Genomic DNA, 14369 nt, shown 5'->3' with positions numbered 1-14369 from the left:
CGGATCTTCACGGTTTATGAGTAATGCCTTAGTGAGAGTGAGTGAGTAAGTTGGGTTTAACAGCGCTTTGGACAGTATTCCAGTTGTATTGACCGCCTCCGTGGTGTAGTGGTTAGAGCGTCCGCCCGGAGAGCGGAAGGTCGCGGGTTCGATCCCCGACCTCGTCATACCAAAAGACGTTAAAATATGGTACTTGTTGGTCATTGCCTGGCGCTCGGCATTATTGGGTACAACAAGGACTGGTCGGCTCGGAGTCAGTATAATGTGTCTGAGTGGGGTGTTCATGCTTCACTGCGGCATGGTATCTCAGTGGGCTAGCACTATAAAACCAGCTTAAGTCTGGGCTAGTACAAGCAGCCGCACATACACATACACACGCATGCACGTCGTCATATGAGCGAAATATTCTCAAGCACGACGTTAAACCCAATTTCACCTCACCTCACCCAGTTGTATTACGGTGTGTTAGCTTAATGCGAGAAGTAGGATCGAAGTGATGTAAGCCGCATACATTTACCCCTTGGATGAAACCGCGTTTACCACTTGGTAAGGTGCTGACAAGCCTAGAAACATCGGGACGATACCGGATTCGAATCCACAAGCAGAGGTTACTGGTGTGCCCAAGGGACGCAACTCCTCACATCGCGTTCACGATTCGGAAGCTGAAAGATGAATAACATAGACCAACACATATCAACGTACATATGTCTATATTATATACTTGATGCATCTAAACCAATATAATGATTGACAAGAAAATACGACAAAAATTCAAGCGTTATAATAGCTCTTCATGAACAATTTTGTTTGGGGGGTTTTACGCCGCTTTTAGCAATATTCCAGCAATATCACGGCGTGGGACACCACAAATGAGCTTCACACATTGTCACCATTTGAGAAATCGAACCCGGGCTTTCGGCGTGACGAGCGAACGCTTTAACCACTAGGCTTATGCAATAGTAGGAATCGTACAATGGATTCTGCTTTTAGCACGCATTACTCAAAATTGTATAAATGGTTTATTCCGCTTTTATTTAATTTAAAGACATTTATTCTGATCTCAACTCTTATTCTGTTAGACTTGTAACAGTTAGGGTCTGCCAAATTTCTATTTGAAAATAGTTTTGCTGACTCTTGTTTAATAGCCTATTAAAAACACCGGAACTGAAAAACAAACTTTAACATATTCAATTGGCGGTGTCGCGAAGTTCATTAGAATCAACAAAAGTTTACCCTACACTTTTATATCCTCTTTTAGAACGGATTCCCTAAATGTTTAGACAAATCCATTATCGGTATGCAAATACGCACTGCAAAGTGTAGGACTTTTGCGTCTGTTTTCGAACAACGATATAGGAAGTGAGGCCAGCGTTCAACAGATATTCTCTGAAAACTGACGCCAAATATTTGAATCTGACACCAGCTGAATGAATAACGTGTGCAACAAAGAAACTGCACCCAAAGAGTAACTTTTTTAACAAACTAATACAGGTAGTGTTTACATATTTGTTGAATCATTAATCATCTTGTGAGCGTATTTTAAAATGAGTATATTTCAAACAGAGAATGTTTGTTTTGCTTCCCACAGGTATTTTGTAGGTAAAGAAAACCCAACGATCGTTCATTTGTCGAAAGGTGCAAACAGTTGGTTTCTATTTACATCTCACATATTGAGTACCGGATTAAATTATACAGGTAGTTTTTATCAAAATTATGATCAGTCAGGTAAATGTTTTTAAAATCAGTTTATCTAGTTTCCTAAGTAAAAACCGTCTCTTTGAAATTAAAAATAGTAGCATGTTTAATTATAAGATACTTTTGGAAAATGTGTTTTCAATGCTTGGCACAACACCCGGAAAAATACAAATATTTTTGGGTAATGACAAATTCACGTAACCTTGTGCGTGGCTGACTTGCTTAAAAGTGTTTTAACACCAGGCTGTGATATTTGAAAAGACAAAAGAAACCAAACCGCACTGAATATAAAACACCTTGCCTGTATCCAGACATCCTGATGCGGTTCTTGTAAATCATGGCAAAGCTTCCGGATAACCCTTTTTTACTAATCTGATAAAAGTAGTTTTTTAAAGCATTTCCATCGATGTTGAAATGCAGCCCCTTCCGTAATGAATCTTTAAAAGCTTTAAATGTTTACTTATGGTATGTTCGGATATTTGTGAAAACCTTTCGCTTTAGGAATGTTAATGAACCCTCGACAGTTAGGTGAATAGACACATACAAACATCACTACATCAACATGGATTGCTCCTAGCTGTTATATCATGTGATCTATCTACAAAATGAACGTTTTGCGAAAAGGAGTTAGCAATATTGTCTTTTGATACATTCACGTATGTTTATTCATGGTAGTGTTCGAGTATGTGTGAGAACCTTTCGCCTTAGGAATGTTTAACGGTGTCTTTTGATACATTTCACGAAAATTATAGTACAAGACATGAGTGAATGAGGCTAAATACCAGACGGAAAGCGAACGAGTTCAGTTTTACTTTTCTTTAAGCAATTTTCCTGCAATATCACGGCGGGTGACACCAGAAATGGGCTTGACTCATTGTACCCATGTTGGTACCGAACCCGGATCTTCAGCGTGACAAGCAAACACTGTAACCACTAGGCTACCCTACCGCCCCACCAGATAAAAAGCTTACAGTAAGCTGACAACCTCACTCACTCGCTCACTCACTTACACAAGGACACATCGACACTTAGTTCATATTATTTATAGCACGGACCATATAGTTATAACAAGGATGTTACAGATATAACATGGATCATTAGGGGTTTTAATATATAGCCCGAGCACATAGTTATAACATGGATACTATCATACTTTTTATACCTGACGAGTCATATAGTTATAACAGGGGTAAATATGTGATTTTATACATAGGACGGCTATGTTTTTATATCATGGATGATATAGCTTTTTATAAATAGAACGGGCCATATATTTATAGCATTGGTTAACATGTGATGCTATACATAGTATTGGCCATATAGTTATAACATGGATAATATAGTTGTTCATTACATATCACGTGACAGTTATAACATGGATGAATATGTGATTTTATACATAACATGGGTCGCATAACGACAGTATATATATATATATATATATATATATATCACATAGATAAATAAAACAGGGAGCCCTTTTCTCCAACATGTTTCGTTCTTTACTCTTCAGGAGATTGTAGCGGTTACAGAATGACGTCATTACATATATATTGTGACGTCACAATAGGGACAACATTCTAGAGCGACAAGGTCACAGTTTGCAAAATGGATTAACATTGGTTTGAACTTGTCTATGAAGTAGTGTTTTGAAATTGGTTTTACTTTGTCCGAATTTTGAACTTGATAAAAAGGAAATATTGTAAATTTAACATCGTTTCCTTTCGCACAGACATCAAGATTTTCACTCAGTGGGATACATCGGGTTTCAGGACACATAGAAGATATTTTTTGTGGACAATATACACAGCCTTATACATTGATAACCTACTGTTCGCGCGCTATACTTTTGCATGTTACACATATATGTGTGTGTGTTTTAGTGTTAATATACTAATAGATCCACAGTATGGACCATTCATATGTACTCCTAACATAGAAGCTATACTTTGTGTACATGGCATGGACCATACAGTGATAACGTATACATTATACTTTATATACACAGTTTGGACCATATTTTAGTCCTAACATAGATGATATACTTGATATACTAAACATATGCCATATAGTGATAACGTATACAATATACACTTAATATTGCCCTTATCATAGATCGTATAGAGGTAATGCACTCACTCGATGACACTAACATACAGAGGCAATTCCCTACCCCCAAAAACACACCACAAACGTGAGCAAAACCAACCATTCCATTGTACCCTCCGCAAATATCTACTATCAACATTGTGGCACACAACAGAAGGTTAAAGCTGTTCTTTAACGCCAATGTACATGTTTGATATCAACTAACTCGATTTGATTTAAAAAACAGACATGTAAAAATGCTACTGTAAGAAATGTAAGCAAAGCAAGCAACGTCTTCAACGTGAGCCAAGGAAGGGTGCTGCAGTCGATGGTGACTCGGATAGTTTGTCGGGGTATCACAGGAACACACTGTTAACGTTGATGACGAGAGAGAGGTACACAACAGAACACTCCACGTGAACCTTGAAATTGTAATTAATGGGTAAAATTCATTTTCACGAGATTCATGTATCCAGTAATATTCTTATGTATGTAAATACAATGGAAACCTGCTTATCCGGACACCATATGACCACAAACGTCGCATTTCGGACCATATGAACGTGAAACGAAATATGGACTGATACAAATACTTCATTTAGGCGGAAATTCGGTTTCCTGATCCCTACAGTGAATTTCGATTGGAAACTGGAATATATATTTGTAATGTGTCACTTATCTGACAATGACCCCGTTTGACAAAGTTCAACATCCAAAAGGGCGGATATGATGTCATCAACCTACTATATCATTGGACTATTTTATTGTATTTTTGTATTGGCCTGTGACCTATGAAATAAAACATTACAGATAATTATTAGCGGGTTAGAAATAAATGACCATTGTGCAGCTGGATTTATGTTTAGATAATATTTTATTATTTTATTTAAAATTCTTTCAATATTGTTTATATTAATTTCGGCGAAATTTGTGAGTTACCACCAAATTGCCGTTATTTACACCGACCACTAGCATGTTACCTCTATGGCAGCTACATTCAACCATTAATTTTTGGCGATCTGTGTTGTTATATAAGAACCGTAGGACATCCGTGCGTGTGCTTCCAACTCACTCACTCACTCACTCAATCACTTACTCACTCACTCAATCACTTACTCACTCACTCACTCACTCACTCACTCACTCGCTATTAGCTGATATATTATAAGTCGGTGCCCTGGCTTTCCTAAATTTGTTCTCTACCTTTCCCTCCAAAGTTTTCTTCTGAAAAATTAAAACGGTCAGTGCCTTAAAAGTCTTATAATAAAAAGATAATATGGCTCACTGTGTAATAGCATCTGCAACATACACTATATTTGCCATGGACAAACACATGTTGTCAAACACCGTAACAAAAGTCGTTATCCTACAGAACATGATGATGGCGTGGATAATGCATATTCACTAGCAAAAGATAGTATACACTTGAAAATTAGATTTGACCAAACCGTTAGAAAACTAGGTGGAAAATAGTGGCTGAAATACTGCACGCTTGAGGTTAAAAATAGGATACCCACACCAAATATATACATCACTATGGAGTATCCATTTCTTGTTAGTGATATTTAGCCACTATCAAAGGCGAGCGTAAAGTTTCTCTGACCCGGGTTTTCGTTGGTAGTGTATATTGACCACATAGTTATAAAATGGACACTGCGATTGGTGTAAAACACTGCGGATCATATGAAACAACATGTATCCTATAGGAATTGGCCAGGGTGGATGCATAGCATGGGTCTCGTTGGTACTTGTCAGGATCATACGGCGAAATGCATGTATAGTATACGTACTCTTCTGGACCATTTCATGAATAGCATGTATCACACGGGTACTAGCCTGTATTATATTGTGTATACCATGAATAACATAAATACCGAGCTGGTTCATGTAGTAAATAATAATTATGGATCATGTAAGTACTGGCCAGTGTAACATAGTGAATAGTACTAGCAAGTATCATATAGTTATAACATGGATCATATAGTCATAACATGGATGGTATAGGTACTAGCCTGGATCATATAGTCATAACATGGGTCACATAGCTACTGCCTGGATCATATAGTTATACCATGGATCACATAGAGCCTGACTGGATCATATAGTAATAACACGGATAGTAATAACACGGATGGCATATGTGCTTGAATGGATCATAGAGTCATAACACGGATGACAATGGTACTGGCCTGGACCATATAGTTATAACATGGATGGCATATGTACTTGAATGGATGATAGAGTCATAACATGGTTCACATTGGTACTGACGTGGATCATAAAGATAACATGGAACTATCGGGGAACGTATTGTAAGTAACATAGATCACATATAGACTCAGCTGGATCCTAGAGTTAATAACATGGATGCGACAGGTACTCAGATGTATCATCAGTAAATAACACCACACAGGCCCCAGACATGTGACAAATATACAACATGGATATATTAACCTTTTAGCCTCGTACAGGTTGCGGCAACCCATCGTATGATCTTGCGAACCAAAAAAATAATATAGAAATAAAAATCCGATCGATTTTTACACATTCCACCACATGTCCAAGAATTTTATCCTTGAATGAATTGGCCTGAAGATGTTGCAAAACACTCTATACATCACCAAACCCGGTGTTCAATGTTTACCTGCTCACTCCTTGAGACTAAGTCCACGATGGTCGCCAGACAGGTCGATATGTTGCAAATAAGGTTACTGTGACCGCCGTTGTTTGACATGAGGCTCCCACGCTACTTAATATGAGGAAACTTTACGTTGGTTTGAACAACTGTCAGCACTAATTCATGGAATTGCCATGACAATGTTCGCCTAAACATAACGTCATTGCATGATCTCTATGGTATAAGATCACTGTTGTGTCATAATTAAGATAACCTAGATAATTTAGAACATATTACGAATGCAGCGTACGTGCTGTTCTGAACGTATTGCCAAACTGCCGGGTAATACAAAAGTAAACTTCCATGTCTTATAGTGGCTAGGAATAAAACGAACATGGAATGGTTATTGGATTGATCATGCATTTAATACGGTATTATAGTTCGATTTGGACCTTTAGTTTGCAGTGTCTGGGCGATTGTTTTCAGCAAAGCAAAGTTTTACAACGTTTGTAATATTTTGTTAAACCCAATTTACACGTATACATCTTCTTTTGCCCAGCAGTTTATGTAATTATGATCATTGACCATCATCCGGACTTTCTGGTTTTGTTTCATCAATGACAGCAACGTTCTTAACTCGTGAAAAACATTACACATATTTCTGAGGTCGTAACGTTGTTTTGAATACATCGATCACTGGATTGTCTGGTCGAATTTAGAAGACGGCGTCATACTGCTGATATATTATTGGTCAGTGCGCCGTAAATGAACATTTAAAGCTAAGGTAAACATTTGCATTCAAAACGTGAATGCAAGCACGCAATATCGTAGATAAACGTTTTTAATTGTTTCTAAATAACATGGAATCGAAACAAAAAAACTTTCTACTTTCGAAAGAAATCTCTGCTAAAATTAAAAAACAACATGTTTTTCGCATTTTGAACAATTAGTCCTCTATATAATGCGACTTGTACTAGTCCCACATTCGTCACTGAGAGATTTGTAATGATTTTAAACAATGTTTTGTTGCTTTAATTCAGTAGAGATTATCTCTGATAATAGAAAGGGGTTTGCGGCTTCAATTCACAGCCGAAGTAATCTACTGAAACCAACTCCAACAAAGAAACTCTTTGCTACCCCTAAAGGACAAATATTCACCTTTCTCTATTTCGTACCAGTAAATAGAGCAGGTGACATGGAGACATTCAAAATAGATTAGGTTTGATTTACCTGATCCGGTTTACTTAGTCGGCCTAATTCTGTCGCAGTGTTGTTCCAGGTAGTTTTTGAACTGACCGCAAATTTACAATGAATCAATACATTTTCAACGATTCCTATTTCTTTTCGTCGATTGTGGATCTGCAAAGTGCGTCTTCTTAAACGTTTACGGGTTTAGAACAACAGTGCAGCATAATCTTTAGAACTTTGTTGATGAACGTATGTATACTTCATCAACAGTTTGGATGGTTCTTTTGCGAGTTGCCAAAGAAGACCATAGGGTTATATCAGGGAGTCGCCTTGTCCTCATCGGTTCAAGACAAACAACCAGTGTCATTCCCAAGGACATCACCCAGAATAACAAAGGACAGGACGTACTGATGGTACTGCGGAGATAGGCAACAAACAGTTACTTTTTATGGACTATTTTGGTGTGAGTGGCGGACGCTGAAACAAAGCTACGATGGTGAATGGCCCAAGGTATTTATCATAGCAATTGATGTCCTGATTTCGCACATTGGGCAGATCGTGCAACGCTTCTTCTAAAGTAAGAAGCAAATATGATATTACATGTGTAATTCATTTTATTCACAGTGTAAATACTTTAGAATGTACAGTTTGATGTTACCATTGTGCCTGCACTTTTGTACCAATGTGTTAATATGTGAGAGATATGAAGATATTAGACAAGAATGTCCTCCATCATGTACAATGTTAACCACAGTTTTGATAACCTTACTAGGCAAACATATTTTTGTATCAACTTAAACACGTTAATTTGTCTTGAACGCTGTCATATGAAGAAAATAAGAGGCACATCTGATATTACACTGTGTTATTCATTATATTTACAGCGCTAATACTTAAGCATGTACAATACGATGTACCAATGTGCCTGCATTTTGTATTATGGGCCCTTGGCCTAGAATTACAGAAATAAAATCTGTCTGTCTGTCTATACTTATTAATCAGTCATTGACAATGGGTCTTTCGCTTACTTCTTTGCCTTAAACACTCTTTACCTAAAAGAAGAGAAATATGAAATGGGTGTATCCTGAGTACAATCGACCCCGAACCTTCTTGGGGACATGGAAAGGGTTTTGTGGCTTTTATTTTCCAAATATAAGATCCTGTAAACGCTGAACATTGTTTTAAAGAATGCAACCACCCCATTAATTAAATTCAAATGGTTTGATGTACCATTGCCAAATGTTCGTTTCTGTTTGACCTTCAACCGATTTTCACGCCATATCCACACACAGGTGTGTGGTGTGGCGCACAGGCATGCACACCTCGCCCGACCCTCCCTTGCCCATGCTTCTTTAAGCAGCATTACAACAAACTCCACAATGGTCTTATGTATTTAATGATCACAAGTTGGTGACGATTTGTTACACAAAGACTTGAGAAACATTGACATTGGTAGCGAGCATGGGGACTAGCGGAGAACGATCGCTCTGGTTTCCTGGTTTTTGAGACGGCTATTGGACAACACGTTACATATATTTATTTCGTTTTGTTAAAAAACAATGAAATAGAGAAAGGGGACTTTCTTTGTATGCATTTATTGATTAGAGCAAAGGGGTTTATTGTTTATTGTTGTTTTTGTTGTCTCGGGCCTTTCATGCTGACATTCGTGCCTTCGACCTTGAAATAACGTTTTTGAACCAATATTAAGGATTGTCAACGTGTGATAAAATTCTTAATGTTTTCCTATGTTCATGATCTCGAGTTTTAGAGTGCTCTTGTGAACAAAGTGAATATTGTTTTGATTTCTAAAAATCATGCCTGGCTTGCATGCATGGCTTGTTAGAATGAAGCAATGTGGCATATTTTCAAGGTTTAAAAAATGTTTAAAAATATCATGCACACAGAAAATGATATATTGCTCCCAAACTTGCTAGCTCCCCAACCAAAAACCTCGTTTACATTGCTTCCCTTTACTAACACCTTTTTCTCGAACAAGACCCAGCAGGAAGTTAACAATATTCCAGTAATATTATTACGGGGTAAAATAGAAAACGTGACACATTTCACCCACATGAGGAATCGAACACCGACTAGAGGCTTGACGAGCGAACGCTTTAAGAAACGCATCTGGAACATTCTTGAGCAACGAACTATGTTTTCGCCATACTGTCCTGTAATGTGTGTTTGTGTGTGTTTGTTGTTTAAGGCCTCTCTCAGCAATATTCTGGCTGTCTGTAAATAATCGTGTCTGGACCAGACAATCCGGTGACTAACATTATTAGAACGTCACCGGGATAGGATGACATGCATCAACCAAGTCCCCGTTACTTGGCTGTTACGAGACCCATAGATTGTGCAAGATCCATTCTACCAGGATCGTGACGGGAGTTGTAACGAACACAAAGGTGACAGTAACAGTCCTGCAGAAATTAGCTTTGTAAGTTTACATTTTTCCTATATTTAATGGTGTTGTAAAGGGGGTCGATGTACGTGGTAATGCCGCAGTCAAACGTTTTGTAAGTAGTCAAATCTCGACCAGTCAAGCCATACTCAAATGGGGATTAGCGTTGTGTTCTGTTTCAATTACGAGTGGTGGTTGAACGTATACACAAAGTACGTATTAGTTTTTGTGCCCTTAATCATTAAGTAGACTTTTTTTCCATTACAGGATGAATTTCAACCTCTTAAAGCTTTTTTGAAAGCTTTACTTGACCGTGAATGTTATTAAACTAGTCAAACAATTCTTGAGCAAGACACCATCCTCGTAAATTGAACAAGCTCGGTTCTTCTCGTGTATGTCCATCAGTGGTTGTAAATGTGTACACTATTCAAGAATTTCCTGTAATATTGGTGGACGAAAGATGATCATGTGAAAGCTGAAGTCATCCCTCTAGTGATAAAGACGTGTGGAGAGTGTTTTTGACACTTTAAATCTTTAAAGCAGGGGTGATGTCCATGAGTATGCCTTCTTCTTGTAAACATCTTGTCCCCAATTTTCCTCAAGAACCTATCGGTGAGAAGGTCCAGCTCTCCTCCGGTCATCTTCAGAAGGCATTGGTTTTCATTTCGGTCAAATCGTCCCGAACCATGGACCACAGAGATTAACCTATATCAATGGACACCACCAACTGGTGGAATAAATCCAGAAAGGTCAGATCACAAATGACCAATATCATACTAATCTGTTCCAGAAACTGTGCGAAAACATCACGTCTTAATCTCACTCAAGGAGAGTTGTTTCACCAGTACAATATTCCTGTCCACAAGTCCCCTGTAACTTTGAACTCAATGAAAATCCTCCGTATTCTTCAGATTTGGCACCGTCAGATTTTCGCAAGACACCATGCCTCTATCTAACATGGATATACCACTTAGACAGATTATACTCCGAGCGGCAAGTGTTACACAAGGTACCATCCAAGGTTGAATAACATCAAGTGACATGTTTTAACGACTTTTAATATGACAGGGGATCCTACCAACAAACCCCCAATCTTCTGGCACTTCACCATCGAGGCCTTTCCTATTAATAACCCTATTAATCCTATTTATAAAATATAAAAAATATTCTATATTTTCATTGATACCACTCACGAATAACAAACATTTTTTCACACCACGTGAACAGTGAACGAAAGACATATTTCATATTGAAGTGAAATATATGAAATACAAAAGTACTCTCTGAGTAAAGTTCTGTTCCAAAAACGGACGGTTGTACAAGACGCAGATGCCACACAAAGCAATCAAAGGTATCGTAAATACACGACCCAAGTTGTTTGAAGGGTCGGGGCGCAGGTGTTGAAAAAGGGACGCACAATGCAATTATTGTAGTTAACTTTTTTTCAACCTTGCCACAATCTAAAGTACGTGTTACATCTCATTGTGAACCGAGACGGTATTTTACACCTTCTGTCAAAGGCTGGAAATAGTGAGGAATAAAACGGGGACTTATTCCTCTTCTTGTATCGAGTGTGGCTGCAAACGTGATTCAACAAATGTGAGACAATTTGCCCCTATAAATTTGAACTTCGCACTGTCGGCTAGAATCCTATCTGCAAATACAGAAGCGAAAACAAAGCCTGTATAAATTTATTGTTTTCTATTGTTTACTAGGCCTTCGTGGCAGAGCCTTTGAAGTTGGCGGTGTTTCACAATGACCGGTGATATTAGCATGGGAGTTGTATTCAAACAGGTAGGATATCATGACATATGGCTTGCGGCTAAAAGGCAAGTAGCTGCAGCTCATATCAATAATTTTAATGAAATTATTTAGTAAAGTTCTAGTTAAATTAAGCGGTATACGTGTGTCAAGATGTAATGATAGCTATCGCTGTTATCCACGGCCCTGTGACATACATGGATACCAAGTTAAAACATTGGTAGCGAGCAAAACTATAGACAGTATTAAAAAACATTTTGACATGAACATTAATACTTAGATTCTTTCTACAAATACTGAAGAGACACGTGGGTTTCATCTGATATACCTCTTTAAGTTGGTATCAGATAATAGTGCAGTTCTGTCCATCAGAGTGGGACATGCACTGTACAATCTACGGTTGTGCTGGTGCAATAGTACATGAACCATCACAAGAATATGAAGAACCCCCGATTTAGTCAACGACATATATATCATAGTGAATCATTAATGTCATGGTAATTTGAAAGAATTGAATGTGCTTTAACTCGTAGTAAATATGAGGAAAAACAACCAAGATGTCCTCAAATTCGATGTTACATGTAAATATGAATTCCCATATATATTCTGTGGAGATTTTCATGTTTGAGTTGTCATTGGAGAAATAGCACAAAATACACAACGAAATCCTTCTCTTAGAAATAAGGGTCCTCCTGAGAGGGTACGTAAGTCCCGAAACATTTAAAGTCAATCTCAACTTACCAGATTCTTTAAACGTAGTATTTATGTGCTTTTAACTTATGGCTAAATTCGACTATAATCGCCAGCGGCTGAAGGGATGATATAAATCCAGCTAGGATCCATGCAGGTAGCAAAAGTAACGTAAGTCCCCATGGTCCCTAGTATGGTGATCTACCTTCAGTTGTTGGCGATCTATAGCCCGTGTTTTATACTGTAATGTCTGGAATGTTTTAGCTTTGTTCGCTAGTTTTATATTATATCTGTGATTATCTAGTATTTTTACTGTCCATCGTCGACAGGTTTTAATCTTCAAAATGTTTTCACTTTTTATTGTATAAATTGTTTTTCGTCACGATATGGCTGAGATATTGCCGATGTGACGTTAAATATTAACTCACTCACTCACTCTTAGAAATAAGGATTTACATCGTCTGAAAACATCATGAGAGCGAAGCCTGGATTCGAACCCAAGGGACACAACTCTGCACACCGGTACCACCGGGAGTATAAACCACCAGATATATGATTTCAATACATAAAAGCAATAAACTCCTCTATATTCATGAGAAATTTCTGCCAAAAGCAGAGTGGATTGTACGAGTACGACTGTATCATCAGTCAAAATAGGGAATTGCATCCATCATCATCTTTGTCACTGATGCGTCTAATGTGGAATTGTCCTCCATATACAGGACATACAGCTCTCTGGAATACCTGAACCCTACCACTGTGGTTCAACACGAGGATCGTGATCGTGGGTTACTCACTCACTCACTCACTCACTCACACATAATCTTAAATACAAACATGCGTAAATAGTTTGACTTTTCAGTCAAATTCATAGTGTTAAACATACATTAAACAGGAAAGCATATCATGTAAATTCATTAAATTATATATACTTACAAGGTACCACTCACTCACTCACTCACTCACCCACTCACTCACTCACCCACCCACCCTCTCAATCACACATAATCTTAAATACAAACATGCGTAAATAGTTTGACTTTTCAGTCAAATTCATAGTGTTAAACATACATTAAACAGGAAAGCATATCATGTAAATTCATTAAATTATATATACTTACAAGGTACCACTCACTCACTCACTCCACTCACTCACTCACTCACTCACTCCACAATATAACTGAAAGACCGTAACGGTTGAATGAGCCGTTGAACCAAATCACTCACTCGGACACTTGAAGCGACAGTCGCCACACCTCCTTGTTGTAGTTATCATTAATTGCTTCATTCGCCATTACCTGTGTAATCATGTTTGACATGGATTCATAAACACCTGCTCATGATATAGTCAGAACGGTACTATCGAAGCAAAGTTTCTTGTCATTGTCGCTTTAATCAATTTTAACCTCTTGTGGTGATATTCCTGTTCACTCATAGCTTACCCTACCGCGCAGACAGAGTTGCCGAAACAAATATGGAAGTCTATTCAAAGCAGTTTCACCACAGATCAATCACTAACTTATTTACTTTACTGAATAAACATCGGGCTTGAAATATCGCAATTTGGAGGTCAGTTATCAAATGGTCGTTTTGAGATGACCCTAACCTGCCGGGCAAAACAAAGAATACATTCAAAACTGTACTTTGTCTAAAGCATTACAAAACGTTACTAGGCTGAAAACAGTTTGCTAAATACTCCAAGCTTACAGTAAAATATTCAACTATGATCATCGTATCAAATAAATAGCAATTGAATAACCGTTCCTTGTTTGTTTCATTTATTGTCACCATCAACGATGGGAGTTTTCTATCTTTTTCCCGACAGTTTGTCTCAACAGTAATTGAAACATAGTACTCTCATCTTCGTACACTCCAAAGCAACTTCAGGCGATACATCTTTGAGAGCAGTGAGGCGACTAACGGGATCTG

This window comes from Haliotis rubra, unplaced genomic scaffold (assembly GCF_003918875.1).
Source record: "Haliotis rubra isolate DU_JTF1 unplaced genomic scaffold, ASM391887v1 Scf181, whole genome shotgun sequence".
In the NCBI taxonomy this organism is placed as follows: domain Eukaryota; kingdom Metazoa; phylum Mollusca; class Gastropoda; order Lepetellida; family Haliotidae; genus Haliotis; species Haliotis rubra.
The sequence above is the reverse complement of the archived record's forward strand: the minus strand, read 5'-3'. Positions refer to the sequence as shown.